Source organism: Myotis brandtii, unplaced genomic scaffold (assembly GCF_000412655.1).
Source record: "Myotis brandtii unplaced genomic scaffold, ASM41265v1 scaffold64, whole genome shotgun sequence".
NCBI classification, from domain to species: domain Eukaryota; kingdom Metazoa; phylum Chordata; class Mammalia; order Chiroptera; family Vespertilionidae; genus Myotis; species Myotis brandtii.
In genome coordinates this window covers 2,973,452-2,983,156 of record NW_005370460.1, presented here as the reverse complement: position 1 = coordinate 2,983,156, position 9,705 = coordinate 2,973,452, and the positions used below count along the sequence as shown (strand labels likewise).

At 52.8% G+C, this 9,705-nt stretch overlaps 1 pseudogene; it reads right to left on the bottom strand.

Annotated features, from left to right (window-relative positions):
* Positions 1–1,522: 1,522 nt before the first annotated feature.
* Positions 1,523–6,650, bottom strand: LOC102243809 (annotated as a pseudogene).
* Positions 6,651–9,705: the final 3,055 nt, after the last annotated feature.

Sequence of the window (9,705 nt, the reverse complement as noted above, 5' to 3'; positions counted from 1 at the left end):
GAATTAAACTGTGACCTCCTGGTTCATAGGTCGAAGCTTAACCATGGAGCCACACGAGCCGGGCTATGCTTTTTTAACAATAATAAAGCTACCCATTTACATACTATTTATTATCCTCCAGGCACTGTTACAAGGACTTCATATGCACTAGCATATTTAGTCCTTCCAGCAGCCCTAAATAGGTTATCCGAAATTTACAAATAAGGAGAGAGGCAGAGAGGTTAAGAGATTTGCCCAAGATCACAGCTAGTAAGTGGAAGGGCAGGATTCAAATCTAGGATCCATGTGGAGCGCTGATACACAGCATGGTGATTATAGTCAACAATACTGACAACAACAATAATCTATAATAATAAAAGCATAATATGCTAATTAGACTGGACGTCCTTCCGGACAACCTTCTGGACGAAGCCAGGGCTGTGAGGGAAGTCCGGGTCCCAGGTGCCAGAGGGAAGCCGGTGCCGGCAGCCAGGGGAAGGAAGGCCTACTCTTGCACAAATTTCATGCATCGGACCTCTAGTACAATTATAATTAGCATATGATTAACAATTATGATTAATAAATAATTTATGTAATATATTATAATCCATATATAACATATAATGGTTATACAATTACAAACTTCAAAGTTGCTAAGAGACCAGCTTTAATTGTTCCCACCATAAAAAAGCAATGATAATTATGTGGTATGATAGAGGTTATTCGTATTTCAATATGTAAATGTATCACATCAACACATTGTATACCTTAAACTCACACAATGGTATATGTCGGAGTCCTTTTAACATTTTATACTATGAGTTTAATTCCCTTACACATTTGGAATCATAATCCTAAATCTTCTCGGGGCTGAAAACAGACTTCCTCATAATAATTCCGTCACCCAACACCTTTGGAAGACGCCTTCTCAGTTGCTGAGGTTGAAAGGTGGGTCCCAGGCCACTCATGGAGGCCTGAATCCCCAGCTGTTTCCTCACTTGACTGGTTTTGTGTTTAATTGGCCCTCAGGATACTCACATGCATTTCTGACTAGTTCTTCTCTCTTAAGCCATTAAACTCTTACCACCGGTAAGAGATAATCAAATGAGTTAATTAACTGGTACCCACTAGAGTTCGGGCTCTCATGTCTCGGTGGTCCATAAACTCACCACCTCCCAGGCTGTTCCATGTGCAGTGACCAGCAACCGCTCTCTTATTCCCTCCGCTCCATCCCCGTCCCAAGTCAATGGGATGGAAGAAAGAAAGAGTCCCTCCCCTCCAGGTGACTGGGGCACGTCCGGGCTGAGGGGCGCGGGGAGGAGGTAGGTGGGCGTCGTACATGGGGCTGGCCTGACATGATCAGAAACCTGTCGGATTTGCTGAGAGGTCGTAAAGGGGGAAAGGGCGAGGGCACAGAGCCGAGCTGAAGACAGTGATCAGGAAAACACGTGTTTGATGCTTTTATGTCCTTGAGCTGAATTGTTCAGGAGACATGCAGCGTCTGAGCAAGGACCGTCTGCCGCTCACGGAGCCCGGAGAGGCGTCAGGCTCCAATTGTGCTCAGCTCTTTGTAGACGTGTGGACCCTGGGTCTCCTGTGTCACCTTCTTCGAGTCCCACTTGCTAATTCCAGAACAAAAAGGGAAATCCCTTCAGCGCCTGTAGGCCATCTCCTGAGTAATGCTGTGTCCCTCTCAGAAACCCACCGTGCGTCTCTGCCCAGAATTCCAGCTCTTCTGTGTCATCCCCGGACCACCTGCCTGGTCCTCTTCCTGCTGGTGTCACGCCTGGCCTGCGTTCCCTGAAGAGACAGCGTGTTTCTCATCTGCTGGACAACATTCACCCAGAATCCTGGACGCAGGTCCCTTGCTGGGACCCCCAAGAAGACGGAAATGCCCACCTGGCCCCCTTAGGGGAGCTTTCTTCTCCAGTGTGTAATGAGTCGTCTTCAGAGAGAGCAGGTCCCAGACGGGGAAGCCGGGGACAGAATCTGGACAACCACACGGCTCCAGGGCTGCAGGCTCCAGGGACCCGTGCCCCAGGCTCTGAGGCCGGAGCTTCCCCAGGTCCAGGCGCAGTGAAGCTCATGAGAAACTGGGGTAGGAGCCAACGGGAGGGAACAGGAGAGGAAATGAAAACCCGGGCTGGTGGATTAAGTCGTTGCTGCACTCAGGCAGCCGTTCACACCGCCCGGGAAGCCCGGATAATGTTTTTGTAATGAGAGGAGCTTGTCACACTGCCATAGTCTTTCTGCAAAGACTGATTTAAGGTTGGTATCAGAGCATGGACCATGTTAAAATACAATTACAAAGGAAACCGGAATTTCACTAGAGAATCGCAGGGAGCAGCTTGGAGCTGAGGAGGCTGCTGAGAGCTGAGAGCGCTGGCAGGAGGAGAGGGGAGAGGGCCAGTGTGAGCTGGGAGAAGCCACCGGTCCCTCCGGTCCCTCCGGTCCATGCGGGAAGGAAGATAGAGAGGCCGACCTCAGGGAGAGAGCGCGGAGATTCCCGACCCCTGCGCGGTCTGGGGCTCCTACCTCCTGTGAGAGCGACCACCAGAATCGCCGCAATGCTGTCCTCTCCCACCACCTCCTGTTCAACACACACCTGCGTCTCTGTTCACGGGCCCATCACCTGTGGGAAATGCCATTTCTGGGGGATTTGGGTAAAAGGATTGGACATCTGGGGACTGAAATCCCAGCTGTACCATTACGATTCGTGTGACTGCCTCGGTCCCAGTAATTCATCAGCACATTGCTAAATCTCATTCTGAATCTTAGGTTCTGTCTGCGGTAAAGAGGTGCCTGGCATACAGCAGGGACTCCATACACCGGACGGGGCTGATCATCACTCGGTTCCAATGGGTAGGTTAATCAGTGGCCTCAGAGGTGGGGGTGCTTGTAACCCAGGGGGTGCAAGGTGCCTCACAGGGGCGTGAGAAGGAAATATTGGAATTTCTATTAATGCATACTTTTTTATTGATTTCAGGGAGAAAGGAGAGGAAGAGAGATAGAAACATCAACAATGAGAGAGGGGCCTTGTGGGGTGAGAGAGTGAAACTGAGGTAGGCGACTGTGGTTTGGGACAACTGGGCTTTATGAGGGGTGCATGGTAGCCCTGGCCGGGCACCGAGGTAGAATGAGAAAAGAGCGAATGGGGGAATTTAGTAAGATGCAGTGCAGAGGTGAGGTGGCTAATGGCTGTGAGACTGATTGGTCAACCCCCATAATAGACACTGAGGAGGGGACAAGGGTCCCAGCGAATTCGACGAGGGCAGAATAAGTGGCCCGAGTGTCAATTAAAAAGGAGATCGGCTTATCTGTCACCACAGTCATTACCCGAGGCTCTGTCCTGGTGATGTAAGTCTGTGGGGCCCTGTCAGGGCCTGGGCAGCTTCTTCGGTGGCCAGTCCCAGGAGGTCTGGGAGCTCCAAACCGGATCCAGAGGGCGGCCATGCTGGACTGGCTGAGGCCTGGACCGGAGGCCAGACCACAGTCTGATTTCCAGTGGCCTTTCCTTCTGCACCTTGGGCAGGGTCCAGGCAGGGTCTCGGGTTTGGGCAGGACTTGGCCCTGTGTCCTTCCTTGCTGCATTTGAAGCATGGGCCCGGAGGAGGCTTAGCCCCTGACTTACCCGCAGTTGGAGGACCGGCACTTCATTTGGGGTTCGTGAGATCAATGGCTAAGAGCTGGAAGGCCTCCTTCGGGCCTCAGCCTTGGCCTGATCTCGCCTTTGTTTTTGGATTTGGGTCTCCTTGTCTCTATTATTAGAGACCTTAAAGGTCAGGTTAACGAGGTCTTTTGAGGGGTTTGTGGACCTGTGTCTATTTTCAAAGTTTGTGGCATATGCCAGGGGCTGGTTAGGATATAAAATGGGTGTTCAGAGGAAGGGCTCCCTCTGGGGAGGTGGGGTCTAAGGTGGTCCATCTCTGTAAGGCCTCCGCCAGGCGGGAGAGGAGAGCTGGGCTTTTGTCAGAGCCCCGAGTGATTCCATTAAGTTTGTCACATTTCTTCGTAAAGGTGGTCAGGTCGGTGGAAAAAGACCTGAGATGCCTCTCAATCTGCGCGAGGTCGGACATAGCGAGTGTCAGGTGGCAAAGGCTGTTTGGAGCTTGCGTTCTCGGGAGTTGGGCTCTCAGGGGCGGGGAGGTGGCTGCTGGTTAGGAAGGTCTGGGTTTGGGAATCTACTGAAGGTGAAGGAGGGGATGTGTAAGGGGGTGGAGGTCGGTGTACTGCTGGGTCAAAAGTAGATGCAGAATCAGAAGTGTTAGGGGGTGATGTTTTGTGTGAAGGAGAAAGATCTGATGGGTAGAGCAGGACTGACAGAGAGAGTTGGGACTGGAGGGTGAAAAAGGCCTGGACGGAGGGAATCTCTGACCATTTCCATTGCAGGGACAGCAATTATGTAAGTTGCTCAGTGTGTTAAAATGGAAAGCGCTGTTTTCAGGCCATTGAGACTAATTATCTAGTTTATGTTGTGGCCAAACAGTGTTACAGAATAAAGTGAGGTGGTTGGGCATGATCTCCCCCGCGAGTGTGCAGAGGGAGTGGGCGTGGCCCAGGAGAGAGGAAGGGTGAGTGACAGACCACAAATCCAAAGGTGACTGTTTAGGGCCGAATCCCCGCTGCTAAACAAATCACCACGAGAAATGAGAGGGGACCCTCTGGACTGGGCGTCCCCAATCCAGAAGGACCCAAAGCCGAACGGCTGAGGAGTTTTCTGGCCCAGCGCTAGGACTTTCGAGACAAGAGACTTTCGAGTAGTCAGTGAGAGAGAGTGGGCAGAAGACCGGGGACAAGGGGAATTGTGGAATGTCACTCACCTAGAGAAGAGTGGCCGGTGTGGGATGGAGGGTCAGCAATGGAGGAGAGATTCTCGGTCCGGTGTCCTCCTTGGCTGGCTGGAGTGGGGGGGCGGGGGAGGGACTCCTGAGGCCAGCAATTGAGTCACCCGAGTAGGATTCGGAGGTAAGCCCAGGATGAGCTGTGCTGCCTACTGCTCTCCGAGTAGCAAACAGGGTGACCAAAGCCGGGACGATGGCTCCCCATCCCCGTGGAACCCTCCCAGGTTTCGGCACCGAATGTTAGGTTGCCGAAGGAGGAACGCACGAAGCCAGAGTGGTGAGGGATCACGAATTTATTCGATCATCCGCACGCCAGGTGGCCTGGATGGCTCCAGCCCCCAGTGACAGGAGTCAGCGGCTTTTAAAGGACTTTTGTCGGGGTTTTTTTCTGGGCGGAGAATTCTCTGTGCATATCCGGAGGGGAGATGTGGAATGTGGTCGCACAAGTGAAATGTGGTCTCAGCAAAGGGAATGGCCATAGTGAAATGGCCTGAAAAGCCAGTTCCCGGGGAGGGCTATCAATTCAATTATTTGATCAGACCTAACAGATACCTTAAGGAGACCCAAGCGAGACTCAACTTAAAATGTTGAGGCATGAAGTTGAGTGGCTCTGTCCACCGCTCCTCCGTGGTCAGGTGGTTCTGATGGAGTGGAACTCACCGCATCTCAGGTCCTCCATCAGGCCCTGCTCCACGAGGGTCCTGCAGGGCATATAGAGGCTCGGCCCGCCCTTCTTGGTCTCCTCCTTGACCTGCTCCATGCAGTCCAGGAAGGCCACCATGGCCTGGTCAAACTTGCTGTCCGAGAGAGCTCGTCCCCCCCGGTGCAGAACAAGGGCAGCTCCACGGGGTCCTCTGTCAGTGGCTTCAGGTAGGAGTGGTCTCCGCGGGGGATGAGCTGGTACCTCTGAAACTGCAGACCCATTGTGCTAGACAAGGCCCCGAGCAGCAAGGCTGTCTGCCCCCAGGCTGCATTGATCTCCCTCCAGCTCACCAGGAAGGTGGGGATGGATGCAGCCCAGCCTGAAGCTATTGGTGATGGCCGGGGGCTAGCACAGCAGATCTCAAATGCGGCCTTGAAGGCGTTGGTTCTCTTCAGCCGGGACAGCTGGGTCTGGACGTACTGCGGCCTGACGCATCACAGCTCGTCCTGCAGTTCCACTTGTTGCCACTGCAGTTCACCGAGGTCCCCGTGGCATGGCCTTTCCTGCTGCTCCAGCATCTCCACCTTGGCCCGGGGCCTCCAGGGCCACAGCTGCCCTGTCTCAGTTCTTCTCCACCTTCCCCAGCTCCTGGACCAGCCTCCCTTCCTCCCGCTCCACGACCTTCAGCTCCTGCTGCCGTGTCTCCCTCGAGTCCTCGCCTAACCCATCCCTGGTCTCCAAACAGCGCTTGTAGGTCTGACTGTCGGACTCTGAGATCCTGAGCTGGCTGTCCAGCTGCTCTGAGAGACTGTCAGTGCAGTCCTCGCACAGGGGTGGTCCACTCTTCACCGGATCGGACGTCACAAAGGCCCCTCATGGCCCTCTGGATGCTACTGAGAGTCCTCCCAGAGGCCACTTCCCGAGCAGGGGAAGCAGCTGGGACCGTCCCCGGACATCTCGCCATCACCAGGGATGGTCCAGCCGGAGGCACTCCCCTGCAGCTCTTCCAGGTCCCTCTCCATCCTGGAGGCAGAGCCTTCCTCCGGAGTGTCTCCCGGCTCCCCCTGAGCTGAGGGGAAGGTCGAAGCTGCAGGTGGTTGGCTGAGGTCAAGGTCCGAGGTCTCTGTGGACCGAGTCAGCTTCAGGGGCCGGCGGCAGAAATGGCAGATGAAGCGGGTGGAGGACATGGTGGAGGTCTTGACTTTCACCGTTGACGCTAAGTTTCCTCCGGCTCCCGTGTTACTTCTCCATTTAGACTTTGTGGGGCCCCTTAGGGGAGTGAGTTTTAAAGTGCATATCTCATCTCTCACTCTCCCGCCTCAAACCTGACCCTCCTTAGGTACCAGCAAGTGATTCTTTCTTAAAGGAAAAGCCAATCATCTCACTTTCTTTAACATTTTTTAAAAATATTTTTATTGATTTCATAGAGAGGAAGGGAGAAGATATAGATAGAAAACATCAATGATGAGAGAGAATCATTGATCAGCTGCCCCCTCCACACTCCCTATTGGGGATCGAGCCTGCAACCCAGGCACTCTAACATTTTTAAGGTATATCTTACAAGTAATCTTTCTACACTTGATCTTAGCCTAAAGGCCCAGAACTGAGAAAAACCTTCTTAAAACAAAAATCTGATCATGATACGTCCCTCCTTAAAACATTTAATGCCCTTATCTTACCTCAAGATAAGATTTTAACATCTTAACCTGATAACAAGTCCTCTGCCCACGTTTCCAAGTTCTTCTCTATTTCTTTCTTTTATTTTTTTAACTTTTAAATTCCCTGGACACCGTCCCCCTGATAGAATGGGCCACTGAGGCATGGAGGTGGGTGTGTGTGGCAAGGATCATGGTAGATAGCAGGTGGCCAAGGCGGCCCTGAGCTGGGGGCTGTGCCTCAGCTGGGAGGGCAGGTGTGGCCTGGGTTAGGGAGCCGGGGTGGGGGGCAGGTCAGCGCGGGCAGGGCGGGCACGGAGAATGTGAGCTCCTCAGCCTGGAAGCTGGCAATGCCCATCTGGTAGTAGACAGCCTCATTGATGAGCACGGGGTACACAGTGGACTCCCCCATCCTCAGTGCCGAACATCTGGAAGATGGATGTACTGGGCCCCAGTGGCTGGAAGCCTCTGTCCCTGGTTGAAGAGCTGGGTGGAGTTCAGAGCTGCGACCACCAGGGCCTCAACCTGGTGGAAAGGTTGGCCCGCAGCACCCCCTGAGGCGGGGGCCCCCGCTCCGGGACTGGGGACCGGGAGGGAGCAGGTCAAGCAGGTATTCCTGACACTTGGACGCTCCAGACCCCAGGCCCCTGACACTGCCCACCATCTCTCTCCATTTCTTGCCACCCTCACCCATGGGCTCCTCTGTGTTCCTGAAAACGAATTTTCCTTCCTTCCTTCCTTCCTTCCTTCCTTCCTTCCTTCCTTCCTTCCTTCCTTCCTTCCTCCTTTCTTCCTTTCTTTCTTTCCTTCTTTTATTGATTTTTATAGAGAGAGGAATTTAGAGGGAGAGAGAAACATCAATGTGAGAGCAAAACATTGACTTCTGTCAACCACCCAGTTAAGCACACTAACAAGCCAAAGCTTTTAACCTGCAGTTATTGACTGGGTGGAGCAGAGCATAACAAACACAGCAGGCACAGCCATTGTGGCTCCGTGGTTGAGCGTGGACCTAGGAACCAGGAGGTCACGGTTAGATTCCTGGTCAGGGCACATGCCTGGGTTGTGGACTTGATCCAGAGTGTGGGGCGTGCAGGAGGCAGCTGATCAATGAATCTCTCTCATCATTGATGTTTCTCTCCCTCCCTTTCCCTTCCTCTCTGAAATCAATAAAAATATATTTTGAAAAACAAAAAAAAAATTAAATTAAATTTAAAAATTTAAAAAACAATGAGAGAGAATCATTGATCGGCTGCCTCCTGCACGCCCCTTACTGGGGATCAAGCCTGCAACTGGGGCAGGTGCCCTTGACCAGAATCAAACCCGGGACCCTTCAGTCCATAAGCCTACGGTCTATCTACTGAGCCAAACCAGCGAGGGCTATCAATGTGTACTTTTTACCTAAAAAAAAATAAGGACAAAATTAACCTTTATTCGTATTTATTTGATAGGTTAACAGTAGTTAACCTATCTGCTAATCTAGGCTTAGCACACATAGTAAGCACTATAGATGGGTTTGCTGTAATTTTATGATTGTGTATGTGTTTGTGGAACAGAGTCATGTATATGTATGCGTGTTTGGTGAGCGCTCAGAATTATTTTTAATTATAGAGATATACGATAAAAATTTTGAGACCAATGTCTAAGCAATTTGTGCTCCAGGGGAATAAGGTGAGAGAGAGAGGGAGGGGGGAGAGCAAAAGGCTGAAAAGAGGAGAGGTCTCCATGGGACTGGGGTGCCCACAGATGGACGGTGCTGCTCACAGGAACACTCTTCGCTCACTGGCCAGCGCTCCCCAAGTGTGATCTCGCGGGGCAGGAGCCAGTGTCGTGTCCTCCGCCTCTGCAGGTGGCCTGGGACTTCTGTGCCCTCGGAACCCTGAGTAGCAGTGCTCTCCTGCGGGGCAGGGGCCACCTCCCAGGTCGCACTTCCTGTCCAGCTGGGGGCGGTGGCCATGGAGCAGTTAAGTGTGGCTCAGCCCCATGAGGATGAGGCTCTCCCAGCACTCAGCCCTTCACTGGTGTCTGACGGGATCTCAGACTCACCAGGAAAGCCTTACAGATCCAGACTTTCTCCTCCATCAGACCAGTTCCCACGGAAACCTGCAGTCTCGTCTTAACCATTTCAGCCCACCGCTCTCTTGGGCCCAGCTTAGTCCCCAGTGTCCTGCCTTCCCCAGACCCCTGGCTTCTCCAGCCAGGCATTTGGTACATGGCACCCGGCCAGCAGGGGCCGTAGGCCTGCTGGGTGTTCTAACTGCTTGCGGATGGCCTTGGGCCTGGGGCGGGTAAAATACTCTGCCGACAAGTTCAGTTCGTCTTCACCTGATGGGAAAGACTCGGCCACCAAGCTCTTAGATCTCCCGTGTGATCTTGTATTAACTGCTCCTGGAAATAAAAAAAGCTACAGGTCCTGCCGTGGCCGGTGTGTCTGAGCGGTTAGAGTGTAGGCCTGAGCACTGAAGGGTCCTGGATTCGATTCTGGGCCAAGGGCAGGAACCTGGGTTGCAGGTTCAATCTCCAGTCCAGGTTGGGGCAGATGCAGGAGGCAACCAATCGATGTCTCTCTCTCCTTCTCTCTCTTTCTCAC